The sequence below is a fragment of the Castor canadensis genome, chromosome 1, assembly GCF_047511655.1.
Source record: "Castor canadensis chromosome 1, mCasCan1.hap1v2, whole genome shotgun sequence".
Classification (NCBI taxonomy): Eukaryota; Metazoa; Chordata; class Mammalia; order Rodentia; family Castoridae; genus Castor; species Castor canadensis.
The window spans coordinates 23828288-23843815 of record NC_133386.1 but is presented as its reverse complement, the minus strand read 5'-3'; positions in this window follow the sequence as shown (position 1 = coordinate 23843815).

Genomic DNA, 15528 nt, shown 5'->3' with positions numbered 1-15528 from the left:
TAGTCAATATATTTATGCCTGATAAATGTACTTCAAGTCAAAATTAGAAGAGATTAAAAATCCCTTTATATTAATAAAGGGAAGAAATCTCCAAGAAGGCAGAATGACTCTAAATATATTTGCACTGAATATACTTACCCAATTTCATAAATAAACAGTACTGGACATAAATGGACAGATAGGTCCAGATACAATGGTTTGTGACTTCAAGACCTCACTCTTATCAATAGACCAATAAGATGAAAAATCAGGCCTGTGTAGTGACTCAACCTTGTAATTCTAACTACTTGAGAGACAGAGATTGGGATGATTGTAGTTCAATGTCAAGCCCCAGCAAAATTTCATGAGATCACACCTCAGTCAGTGACTGAGCAGAGTGGCACATATTTGTCATCACAGGTACATGGGGAAGCACAAATATGCTCAGGTATAAATGAAAGACCCTATCCAAAATATAATCAACACAAAAAAGAGCTGGCACAGAGACTCAAGCATTAGAGTGCTGTGTAGAAAGTGTGAGGCTCTACATTCAATGTTCCATACCACCAAAGGAAAAAAAAAAAAGACAACAAATTCTAAGATACCTCAGTTATACTGCACTATAGATAAAATGGACTTAATAAATATCTACAGAGCTTCCAACAGGTATGGAAGAAACATTTTTCTCAGCAACCCACAAAACCCTCTATAAAATATGTCATGTTTTATAACATAAAGCAATTCATAACAAATTTTAAAAATCATATTAACATCTTTTTTCTTAGCATATCATAATGGAATAAAATTAGGAATCAAGATCAAGAGAAACTATACAAATGCATGGATATTGAACAATACAATTTGAACAACTATTGGTTCACTGAAGAAATCAGAAAGGAAATTAAAAGATACCTAGAAGCAAGTGAAAGTGAAACCACAATTTATTGGAATATTTTGTATATAGCAAAGTCAACACTAAAAGGAAAGTTTATAGCTATGAGATCCTATATTTAAAAAAAAAATCAGAGAAGGGCTGGAGTTGTGGCTCAAGCAGTAGAGAGCCTGACTCATAAGCCAGAAACAATAAGTTCAAACACCAGCAACACCGCCAAAAAAAAAAGAAAAAAAAATCAGAGCTATCTCAAATAAATAACCAAATGATTCGCCTCAAAGCTTAGAAAAACAGAAATAATCCAAACACAAAATCAGTAGAATGGAAATAAATGACAAAAGTCAGGACAGAAATTATTGAACTAGAAAGTAAAAGAACAGTACAGTACAAAACATCATGGAAAAGAATTAGTTGTTTCAAAAGATAAATAGGACCGAAAAATCCCTTAGTCAAAGTAGCAAAAAGAAAGAAAGATAAAACAAAAATCAATAAAATAAGGGATGAAAAAAGGGACACTGAAAGAGGTACAATGACATTCGGAGTATCATTAGGGAATTTTTTGAAAACTTACACCTCAATAAACTGGAAAATTGAAGAGAAATGGATAACTTTCTATAAACATGCAACCTACCAAAATTTAGCCAAAATGATAGAAACCACTTAACAGAATTATACTAAGCAGTGAAATTGAAGTAGTAATAAAGAGAACACCTCCCTCAAAACACAAAGCAAAACAAAACAAAAAACCCTGGGCCAAATGGTTTCACAGTTAAATTATGCCAGACCTTAAAGAAGAAATAACACCAAACTATTGCATAAAATAGAAACATAAGGATCACTATCAAACTCATTCTACAAAGTATTGCTCTAAAACTAAATTTGGATAAGGCCTTAACAAAAAAAGGAAACAATAAATATTCTTGAAAATACTTGGAACTGAATTCAACAATACATTAAAATATCACACATTGATTCTTTGTATGACAAACCTACAGCCAACATCATAATTAATGGTGAAAAACTGAAACCATTTCCACTAAAATCAGGAATGAGACAAGGGTGCCCACTATCCCCACTCCTATTCAACATAGTACTGGAATTTCTAGTCAGAGTAACGAGGCAAGAAGAAGAAATAAAAAGAATACAAATAGGTAAAGAAACTGTCAAAATATCCTTATTTGCAGATGATATGATCCTATACATTAAAGACAAAAAACTCTACCCAAAAACTCTTAGACGCCATAAACAGCTACAGTAAGGTGGCAGGATACAAAATCAACCTACAAAAATCATTAGCTTTTCTATACACCAACAATGAACAAACTGAGAAGGAATATATGGAAACAATTCCATTCACAATAGCCTCAAAAAAAATCAAATACCTAGGAGTAAATTTATCAAAGGATGTGAATGACCTCTATAAGGAGAACTACAAACCCCTGAAGAAAGAGATCAAGGAAGACTACAGAAGATGGAAAGATCTCCCTTGCTCATGGATCAGCAGAATCAACGTAGTAAAAATGACTATACTACAGAAAGCAATCTACATGTTCAATGCAATTCCCATGAAAATCCCAATGAATTTCATCACAGAGATTGAAAAATCTACCCTAAAATTCATTTGGAAACACAAGAGACCATGAATAGCCAAGGCAATACTCAGCAAAAAGAGCAAGGCTGGAGGTATCACAATACCTGACTTCAAACTATATTACAAAGCAATAGCAGTAAAAACAGCATGGTACTGTCACAAAAACAGACATGAAGACCAGTGGAACAGAATAAAGGACCCACATATGAATCCACACAAGTATACCCACCTCATATTTGACAAAGGTGCCAAAAATATACTATGGAGAAAAGACAATCTCTTCAACAAATGTTGCTGGGAAAAGTGGTTACTAGTATCAACTCAAAATGGATCAAGGACCTAAATATCATACCTGAAACTCTGAAGTTACTACAGGAAGGAGCATGAAACACTCTGGAACAAATAGGTATAGGCAAAGACTTCCTCAGTAGAATCCCAGAAGCTCAGCAACTAAGAGAATGGATGAAAAAATGGGACTTCATAAAATTAAAAAGCTTCTGTACAACAAAAGAAATGGTCTCTAAACTGAAGAGAACACCCACAGAGTGGGAGAAAATATTTGCCAGCTATACATCAGACAAGGGACTGATAACCAGAATACAGGGAACTTAAGAACTAAACTCTCCTAAAATCAATGAACCAATAAAGAAATGGGCAACTGAACTAAACAGAACTTTTTCAAAAGAAGAAATTCAAATGGCCAAAAAACACATGAAAAAATGCTCACCATCTCTAGCCATAAAGGAAATGCAAATCAAAACCAGACTAAGATTCCACCTCACCCCTGTTAGAATAGCCATCATCAAAAACACCACCAATAACAAGTGTTGGTGAGGATGTGGGAAAAAAGGAACCCTAATCCACTTCTGGTGGGAATGTAAGCTGGTGCAACCACTCTGGAAAAAAATTTGGAGACTTCCTAAAAATCTAAGCACAGATTTGTCATATGATCCAGCAATCCCACTCCTGGGGATATACCCAAAGGAATGCAACAGAGGTTACTCCAGAGGCACCTGCACACCCATGTTTATTGCAGCACTATTCACAATAGTCAAGTTATGGAAACAGTAAAGATGCCCCACTACTGATGAATGGATAAAGAAAATGTGGTATTTATACACAATGGAATTTTACTCAGCCATGAAGAAAAATGAAATCTTATCATTTGCAGGTAAATGGATGGAACTGGAGAACATCATTCTGAGCGAGGTCAGCCAGGCTCAGAAGACCAAACATTGCATGTTCTCCCTCATATGCGGACTTTAGATCTAGGGCAAATGCAGCCCCAGATTGGATCACAAGACTTGGACCACTAGAAAAGGGGAGAGCACATACAGGAGATATAGGAATAGGTAGAAAACCCAAAACATGAAATCATTTGATGTCCCCACTCCAGAGGAACTAATACAGAAACCTTAAAAAGACAGGTTGTCATGAGCAGGGGATCAGGAACCAATGTAAAGATCAGTTAGAGTTGAATCAACATGGGGCTTAAAACATGGCTACATGAAAGCAATAGCTACTCTTAACTCAACTAGCAAAAAAGCTTTGTCTTTCTTATTATTCTTATGTCTTTTCTTCAACAAAATCAGTGATGAGGGCAGAACGGGAACTGCCTGAAACCAAGGGGGGGAAGGCGGGGGAAGGGGGCAGGGTGGAGAAATGACCCAAACAATGTATGCACATGTGAATAAATGAACAAATAAATAAGTAAATAAATAAAATATATTGGCAATAAATTTATTGATAAACTAAAAAAAAGATCACACATTATGTTCACGTTGTTTCATTTCAGGGATGCAAGGATGGTTCAATATATGCACATAAACAGAATACAGTACAACATGTATATCAGTATCTCAGTAGATATAGAAAAAGCCTTTGACAAAATACAATATCACTTAAAGTTAAAAACCCCAAAGATACTAGGAATATAAGGAACCTACCTCAACATAACAAAGACAATATATATGGCAAATCCATAACCAGCATCATACTAAGGGAGGAAAATATGAAAGCTTTTCCTCTAAAATAAGGAACAAGAAAAGGATGTCTCTCTCTCCCCTATAATTCAAAATAATCCTTGAATTCTTAGCCAGAGCAATAAGGTAAGAAAAGTAATGAAAGAGATACAAATAGTATCCCTAATTAAGACATAACACCAAAAAACTATTAGATCTAATAAATATTTTAGCAAAGTAGCAGGACAGAAAATCAACATTCAAAAATCAGTGGATTTTTCTATATAGCAATAAGGAACACCCTGAAAAAGAAATCCAGAAAACAATCCCATTCACAATAGTGTCTAAAAAGTATGCCTAAGGAATAAATTTATGTATGAAGGTGAAAGATCTCTACAATGAAAACTATAAAACCACAAAAGAAGTAATTAGAGTATACACTAAAAGATGGAAAGACCTCCCAGGTTCATGTATTGGGAGAATTAATATTGTGAAGACAGCTGCAGTACCAAAAGCAATCCTCAGTCTCAATGCAATACTCATGAAAATTTCAGTGATACTCTTCACAGAAATAGAAAAATCCATCCTAAAATTTATATGGAAACATAAAAGACCCTGAACTGCCAAAACAATCCTGGACAAAAAGAACAATGCTGGAAATATCACAAAAAACATCTTAAAAACCTGTATGGTGCTGGCACAAAAATAGACATATATGCCAAATGAAAGGAAATAGAAGACTGAGAAATAAGGTCACTCTGCTAAAGCCACCAGATCTTTCACACAAGTGCCAAAAATATACATTAGAGAATAGATCACCTCTTCAACTCATGGTGTTGGCAAAACTGGATTTCCATAACTAGCAGACTGAAAGTAGATACCTGTCTCTCACCCTGTACAAACATCAACTCAAATGGATCAAAGAACTTAGTGTAAGATCTGAAATTTTGAAATTACTATTGCAAGACAGAGGGAAAACCCTTTCTGAATAGGTCTCCAATAGCTTAAGAAATAAGATCAAGACATGACAAATGGGATTTCATTAAATTAGAAATCTTCTGGATATCAGAGGAAACAGTTTCCAGAATCAACAGACAGCCAAAAGAATGGGAGATCTTTACCACCTATTCTTCTGATAAGGACTTAATATACAGAAAATAAAGAGCTCAAAAAACAAAATACCCCCAAACCCAAATAATCTGATCAAAAAATGGGCAAATGAATGGAGCAGCAATTTCTCAAATGCAGTACAAATGGCCAGTGAATTCTTATAGAGATGTTCAATATCCTTAGCAATAAAGGAAATGCAAATCAGAATAACACTGAGATTACATCTCAGGGCAGCTACAATGACCAGCATTAAGCAAATAAACAACAAATGCTGGAGAGGATTGGTGGTGGTGGAAGGGCATTGTACAGTGTTGGTGGGAATATAAGTTAGTAAGTTATGCAAATTCATATAGAAGGTCCATCAAGAACTAAAATTAGAGCTACCATATGATCATGCTGTACCACACCTGGCTGTGTACTTGAAGGAATGTAAGTCAGCATTCAAGAGAGATATCTGCACAACCACACTTCTTGCAGCACTATTCACAATTGTCAAGCAATGGAAATAGCCTAAATGTTAAAGAAAATCTGGTATTTATACACAACACAGTATTATTTACCTACAAAGAAGAACAAAATTTTATTCTTTGAAGAAAAATGGTTGGAAATACAGATCATTATGAAGTTAATATAAGCCCATCTTTGAAAGGCAAGGCAAAAATCACATTTTGTCTTATATGTGGAATCTAGACAAAATATGAATATATATGGCATGAATGTAAAAGATGGTCTCTGGGAGAAGGGAACAGACACAGTGGAAGGGGAGTGTGATATGGAGATGAATATGATCAAAGTATTTTTTTTGCATGCATGGAAATATCAAAATGAAACACCTTTGTACAATTAATATGCACTAGTTAAAAAAATGAAACAACCTTCAGCTTTTAGCTGAGAGTCTTAAAGGGTTGTATTAAGATCAATAATGTTAAAATGTCCCTTCAGGGACAGAAATTTGACTTGCACAGTATGGGTGGCACAGAACCTCTCGCATTAAAGTCAGATCCCTAATCCAGGATCTATACTGACAAAAATAAAAGTTCTCTTTGGTAGAAGAAAACCTCACTCTATATCTGACATCATTACAACAAATGAATTTTGTAAATCAATGTTTAGTATTTGTTCAATGACGAATTGTAGTAGAAGAAACTGTTTTAAAAATAAACAGAGTAAAGAAACAGTCACAGTATTACCTAAAAACAGCTGTATTAAATATTTTCAGTCATATAAAAGCCAGAGTAGAAAATTCTTATAGTGAAAACTGATATGAAGTATTTGGAAAACGTGACATTCTAGACCTGAAAAATACAGTTAAGAAACTAGTGAAAATATCTAACAATGGCTAATATAAAATTAAATAGACAACGTATACCTTGAAGATAGGTCAGAATTATCCCAAGTGAAGCATTAAGACAAGAAAATACAAAAGTATAACATACCTTTATGACACAGAAAGAGTACTGTAATACAACTTAAAAATCACTCCTTAGTGAGAAGACAGCAAAGCAATACATTAAAGAGCAGTAGCTGAGAAATTATAAAGCTAACAGGACATTAGATTAATCAAAAGCAGCATATACAAATCAGGACAAAGTGTGTTGAACTCTGGCATATTGTATAGTAAAAATAAAAAGAATGAAATTAATTTACATGTAAAAAAAAAAGACCACTTTAAATGGACTGGATAGGCACTGGAGACATGGCTCAATTACCTAGCAAGCAAGAGTCTCTGAATTCAAACCCCAGTAGTGCCAAAAAAAAAAAAAAAAAGAAATGGAAAAAAAGACAAAAGAATGAAAAAAAATAAAAACTCTACAAGAGCTACATAATTAAATAGCTAACTATGGTGGAATGGGAACAGCAAAAACTAGAAGCTAAAGACAGGAAAAAAGGTATTTCTAATCAGGACTGAAAATATCAAAACTCATAACTATATATGCCCACTAAGTAACAAATTTTAAAGACTAAAAATATCAAATACTAGATAGGCTATGCAGTAACTGGCACTCACATATATTGCTCAGGAAAATATAGAATGTTATAACCACTTTGGAAAATAGTTTGGTAGTTTCTTATATACTTAAACATGCATAGCAGTTCTCAAATATAAAACTTACTTGAATTTCTCAGTGTTTCTGAAAAGATTCTTAGTTATCTGAGACATAGAAATATACATGGTACAGAGAGATTTCCTTCCAGTGCTAGAAAGATTTTTACATAAAGTAAGAATCAGGTCCATATGTATTTGTTTCTATAGTGCCAAAACTTATTTATCTGACCCAAAAGGATTATAAAAACTTCTCTTATCTCTCCTAAAGTCAAATGATTACATCTAGGGATAAGCCCCTAAATTAACTCATGCCATGAAGACTGGATTCTCTTCCTAGATATTTACATTTCAAGGACGAACTTAGTTTCGGACTTTGAATATATCTCTAGTTGTTAAAAGTTATACCTGGCCATAGGGAAATTTTATTTATATACTATAAGATTGGAGTAGTGACAAGATTCTTCAGCAGGCCAGAAGATAGCTATGCTTATTCTTTGTATAAAGAAACATAATTTTCCACATAAAACATTATGGAGTCTTCGGCCACTTGAGTAGGAAAATCTTCCATGGGATTGCATCATGGATAAGCCTAGAGAAAGGGAAAGAAGCACCACACTTATTAATCACTGTGAAGAAATTAAGACAGCTTTTTCTAACTTAGAATACCTCATAAGTCCAATGAGGATAAAAATAAAGATGAGTTTTTAAAACCTAATAATTATACAATTCAAAAATTCTCAAAATAAAGGGAAATATATGTACCACAAGAACTTCTCAATAAATGTTCATCGCAGGTTTATTCATAACAGTGAAAAAAAAAACTGAATGCCCTTAAGCAGGTGAACAAATAAACAAATTATGGCATATCTCTATGATGGAATAATTAGAAATAAAAAAGGAATAAATTAGTGACACACAATGATATAGATAAATATCATGAACTCTGACTTGATCATAAAAAGCCAGATACAGTGGCTATATAATCCTATATAATTTCTTTTGCATCAATAATTTTAAAATATAATCTATGCTGAGAAACAAATAAATAAATATCTAGAGCTTGGAGTGAGAGGTGAGGTTGATCTGGGAAGAAGTACAAGGAAAATGTAGGAGGGTGATAGAAATTTATCTGGTTTGACTATGCTAGTGCTTACATGGACACATATATTGGGCAAAATTCATTGAAATGTACATGTAAAATAGATGCATTTATTTCACAGAAATTATAACTCAACACTGGAAGTTTTTGAGGGACAATGGGGTTAAGTCCTAATAAACCCATTGTAAGTTGAAAATATTGTAAACCAAATATGCATCTAATGTATCCAATCCACTGAATATGAACATCCTAACTTAGCAACCTGCACATTATAGTTTTGTTCTTAGCACCACAACACACTGTAAAGTATCATTTGTTTCCCATGGTGATCATGTGGCTGTATGGGAGTTGCAGCTCTCTGATGCTACAACATGACAAGAAGACATCACTGGACCATGTAAAGATCAAAAGTCAAAATTCAAACTAAGGATTTTTCTGAATGCATATCACTTTGCAATCTTAGTAAAATCAAACCATCCATCTATACAGTTGATTAAAAAAAGTGCTGTCAGGATGGGCTTAGGATAGAAATTTCCTAAGGGTCCTTCTATTCTAGAAGTATGTTATTGCTTAACAGTAGCTTTTGTTTCTTTAAATATATTTCATTTTAAAGTAGAGCTATAAAAAACTGAGCAAAAACTGTAGTTTCTTTTACCCTGTCTCCATAATTTCCCCTATTATTAAATCTCCCTTAGTGTGGTGCATTTGTTATAATTAATTAATACTGATCTATTACTATAAAATAGAGCCCATAATTTACATCACAGTTCACTCTGTATTACATAATTCTATGACTTTAAACAAATGCAAAATGTCATATATCTACCATTAGAGTAGCACATAGAATAGTCTCACTATCCTAAAAATACCCTGTACTAAACTCATTTATTCCTTTCTCCCTCCCCACAAATGCCTAACAATTTCTGGCCTCTGTAATTTTGCCTTATCTTGGATGTCACATACTCAGTTTCATATGGAATGAATGATTTTCAGATTGGTTTCTTTTCCTCAGTAAATACACATTTAAGTTTCCTCCATGTGTTTTATGACTTTATAACTCACTAACTAATTTCCTTTTAGTGTTAAAAGGTATTCTGCTATATGGATATACCAGTTTTGTTTACCTGTGCATCTACTGAAGGATATCTTTCTGGCTTTAAATTTTTGGCAATTATGAATAAAACAGGTATAAGGTTTCATGTGCAGGTTTTTTATGTGTACATAATATTTGGCTCATTTAAGTAAATATCAAGAAGCATAATGGCTGGATGGTATGATAAATATATTTAGTTTTTTAAGAAAATGACAAACTGTCTTTGAAAGTAGCTATGCCATTTTGCATTCCCACTAGCAATAAAGAATTCTTTATCAGCCTTTGCTGGTGTCAGAGCTTTGAATTTCTATTTCTAACAAGTATGTAGTAGTATCAGCTTATTTTTTTCATTTTCAATTTTTTTTTTTGGTGGTACTGGGGTTTGAACTCAGGTCTTTGTTCTTGTAAGACAGGTACTCTACCTCTAGAGCTATGCTTTCAGCTGCATTTTTAATTTCCTAAAGACAAATAAAATTGAGTGTCTTCATAAGCTGATTTAACCCAAATTTATACATTGGTGCAATGTCCAAACTTTACTTTTTTAAAATCAATCCATGTTGGAAATTTTATTTTCTAGGTTAATTGCTAAAAACAACTAAAATAATGACTAAAAAAACATAATTGATAGAAAAAAGATTAAACAATACACAACTCAAAATAATGCAACAAAAGTAAAAGAGCAATAGAGATTACTGAATCAAGTAGAAAGAAATAATAGTTTGTTAAAGTCAAAAATATAAATGAATACAAAATTTGGAGGCATTAATTACATCAAGTAAAAGAAAAACAAAACAATGAAAAGTAGATCACTGATACTCTTCTAGGAAGAGATGTTATAAAATATAAGATTAGTTATAACAAAAGTAGATACTACAGGAAGGTAGGTAATTAAATACTAATGAATCAGTCAGAGCTATATTATTACCAAACCAATATAGTTGAAATCAGAAATCATTCCTAGTGAAAAAACATCAAGGTGTAATAACAAAATTTTCAGTTTATTGCAACATATATGTATGTATGTATATATATATATATATATATATATATATATATATATAATATACTCTTAATAACATAACTTCAAACTATATGAAGTATCAACAAAAAGAACTAAAATACTCACCAATTTACTACAATGATGAAAGTAAGAAAAATATCACATGAATTGAAAAATCAGAAAAAATTCAGTGACATTATAGAATGTTAAAAGCAAACAACACACTACTAACTTATATTAGTGAGTTAATAAATTCTTAACAGAAAACAAAACAAAGATGCTTATTATAGCTATGACTATTTGGTGTTGTATTGAGAGGACTAGTCACTAAATAAGTTAACAACAATGAGGACTAGGAATTAGAAAGTAGATCTAAATAAGTGAATTGTTACAGTCTATCTGGGCTGCCATAACCAACATCCCAAGAAAAAATAACAGTATTTTATTGCTTGCAGTTCTGGAGGACTGAAATTTCAAGATCATGGTACTAGAAGATTGGTGTCTGATGGGGATCAACTTATTTTTAATTGGAAAGGTCTTGTTGTTTCCTTACCTGGTAGAAGTGAGTATCTCCCTGCGTCATCTTATATAAGACAACTAATCCCATTCCTTACTTCCCAAAAGCCTACATACTAATCCCACCACCTTGTAGGTTTATATTTCAACCCACAAAATTTGGAGGGACAGAGATAGCTAGCTAGCTAGTTAATAGATAGATGATAGATACATACATACATACATACATATATACATAGATAGTTACACAAATACAGATATAGATATATACAGATGTTATAACATATGTTAGAAGATTCAACTGAAAGCATGAGTATATGTATTATAACAACTTTCTTCAAAATGTATTTAGATTAAATATGAATCCAATTAAAATTCCAAAAGGGATGTGAATATGCGTGTTGTCACTTTGCAGCTGATTTTAATATTTAAGACATAGAAACTTGCAAGAATCGTAAACACACCCAAATGAGGTCAACATGACAGAAAAACTCTTTATATTGGATATTAATATTTACTAAATATCTACAATAGTTGAGATAGTTTGTATAGGTATAACCTTTAATACTTAAATATAACATAAAAAATTGGTAAGAACAAAAAGCTGAAACTGCATACTATGCATACTAATAGAGTGAAGGTACTAGAGAACAATGGTCATCCACATGGGAAAATAAAGAGTCTAGTTCTCTATCTCACTTCACACACAAAATTACTTACACATGGAATTCAGATTTAAATGTAAAAGATATTAATGTTTTCTATACTAAAATAGGAGTTTATTAGACATATAGCTCAGTGATACAGTATATGCTTAACACTAAAAATATATTAATTAATTAGTTAAACAAATAAAAATAGGAGGAACTCTTAATGAGCATAATGTAGGGAAATTTTCTTAAACAATACAAAAAAATTCATAATGAAAAGTTGACATTTTAATTAAATTTAAAATCAGCAATTTATAAAACACCATTAAGAAATTGAGGGAGGTGGGGGGAGAGAGTAGGGGTGGCCAACAGGGGGGAGAGATGGTCCAAACAATGTATGAACATATGAATAAATGAATACATAATAAGAAAAGAAATTGATACATAAAGCAACGACAGAACATAAACACTTACAATACATGAAAAGAGCTATACTTTCCAGTCTATCACCTAATGTGTACCCAGCACATGGGAACACATCCATAAATTTATATATAGGAGAAATTTTCAACTGACATATAGAAGCACTTTTTGAAAGTATCAAAACTAGAAACACTAGAATAAATTAAAAAGTTTTTCCATACTCATATATTAGATTATCATAAAACCACCAAAATGAAAGAAAATAGCCAGAACCAAGACTTCTGATAAATTCTAATGTTAATATTGAACAAAAGAAAGCAGCAAACACAAACATGCATACTTATTTCATAGAATGGATAATTAGATAATAAAGTGTTAAAAAATGCAAGAAAGTATTTACAACAAAAATGTTTTTAATAAAAATATCTGTCTCCACTTTCAGTGTTTGTTGACACATTGACAATTCTACCAATCCCTCTTCCCATCTTGTTCTGTGCCTGGGAAAGCCAATAGTAAAATCCACATGCTCACTCTTATGGTACCAGGGAAGTTCCATCTACACAAGCCCCAAGATCTGACCTGTGAGCACCCTCCCTCCCTCAAAGTTGCCTATGAAAAACAAGAAGTCCTGTGTTTTCTCTCTTCCCAGATTTACAGACCTGCTTGCTCTCCTAAGAAGCCTCAGTATGTGAGTAATAAGTAAATCTCTTTTGGTACTGAGAGGTATTATCAACCTTAAAATGAGAACCAAATTTTGCTTGGAGGTTTACCTCTACTGCACAAATGCATATGCTATAACTCCAAAACAGTCTTTGAAACGATTGTATTTGGGGGCTGGAAAGGAGAATGTGAACAAGAACTGGCCCACAGAAGTCTACTTCTTTTCTAACATTAGGGAAGATACTCATCATGGCAAAGTAAATAGCTGTCACTAGTGATAGGAACACAGGAGTCTTCAAAGTGATATTTCTCTAGCTTGGTGGTTCACTGATGTTTATTATTAAAAACTAGACATGAATACTATGTATTGACTTGTACTAAATATTTTAGAATAAAACTATTTTTCAGAATGGAGCAACATGCTTAAGCTTATGAAGAAGTAACCAGGGACTTAAGTTTATGAGAGTGAAACTGAAATTAAAATTTGCACTACAATAGTAAATTTTGTTACATTTTTTAATATTACACACACTAGTACATTTATGTACTACATTAGAAACAGTGCTTGCAATGAAAGTTTTACACCATTCTGGTTATTGTTCATTTCTATTAAAGAAAAATATTTTGTGTTCTTATCTATTATTGTTTTAAAGAAAGAGACAAGTAACTATCCCTTGTTGCTTGTTAGCTATGAGACAGGAATACTCATTCTCCAAGACAAACTTACAAGTTGATATGGAGAGAAGCTGAGTCTGACAGAAATTTCATCCCTCCTTAGGAATCACTAAAAAGTGAGTAATGTATTTACAGTCATACTATGGAATATATGTGCTAAAAAAACCTTCTGTTTGGGTCTGTTGTCAAAAAAAAAAACCAGTCACAATGCTTTATGCTCCTTCACTGTACCACTTGTCTTTTATTCTCTGTACTACATTTCTATATGCTTGATAAACCCTTTAGTCCAATTATTCTTTGTATTTTAGTAAGGAAGAAGGTAATATAAAATTAGAGGTGATTCAATTTTTTCATATAATTTCTGTCCCACAAATTTAAATTCTCTTAAGTGTTTCTTTAGTTTACATATTGGAAAAGGTGAAGCTTTCTGGACAATGCCTTAATTTAGGAATATCTTTTAGAAACTAGGCATGGTTTCTGATTTGTTTTTAGAAAAGTGGCACATAAAAACATAAATCATAGAAATTAAATTTAGACAGGCTTGATTGAAAGAGCCAAATTTTAAAAAGACTGTACTAGGATAATATTCCAACTAAAAATTTATATTTTGCTGTCTTTTTTTTTTTACCACCCTATCACTGAGTTGAAAGTAGAAATTGCCAGAAGACAACCTCCTTTCTGGCTTTCATTTAGACACATGGCATTTACAGAGCAAAGTTTGCTGAGGGAAAATGATGCAGATTAGCTAGTGACTTTGGTGTTGGGGGTTTTGAATTTACATAGTAATGGAGACTTCCACAAGAACAACAGGAAGTTTGAAGACAATTTATAAAGCCTAAGGTTTGAATAGATGCTTCATCTATTCTTTGGTACACCCACCGAGGTGTACCAAAGCCCATGACTTATTCAATGCTCTCCTCTGAGCTGGTATTCTAAACTCTGTGCCTCAAACTCAGATTTCTGTTCAGCTCTTGAGTATTATGGAAGAAATACTGATAATGGCAGATTTTTACTTTACTGCCAAACTAATGAAAGAATAGTCTTCTATTTTGAAATATCATTTCTTTACACGTGAATCTGAGCATGTATATCTAAAATTATGTATATAGTTACAATTATGTTTATTTTACTAAATCATCATCTATTTGCATTGCATAAATAAATATCTTATGAATTTTTCCCCAATTGGCTGCGTATTCATTTCCTTCTCCTAACTTTATTTAGTGAAGTACGGTCCATTTGATATTTATATAACATTAAAAAAATTGTTAGAAACAGCAATTGGCATCACAGATACAATAAATTAAAAAAAAGTCAAGGATAAACTTCAAGTTTTTTCTAATACATTTTTACTAAATTCATGAATACTGTCTGTCTTAGACACTGCCTGCAGCTTTTTAGAGGAAAGACACATGTTTTCATACACTTTCTATAAATTATATTCAGCAAAAATTGAAAATATTTGTACAGGTTCATAAAAGAGTTTATCTAAAAATAGAGTATTCAGAAAAAGTGACTCCTTGCTATTAATTTAGAAAATCATGTTAATATATGAATCTTGCTTTTAGAAACAGATTTAATGAACTTGTCCTGATATGGTTTATCTAAAATTTTCTGCATAATTTTAAGCCCATGAATACATAAACACAATTATGATTCCAAGTTAAAATGTTCTACTGTTAATTTTGGTGATACTGCCAAAATATTAATGGAAAACAGTATTTGGCACATAAATCCTATCAGCATTTTTGAATAATGCTAAAAAAATTGGGAAATAGACAATATTTTTCATTATGTAGTAAAGTTGGTATTCAGTTGTTGAAATAACAGAG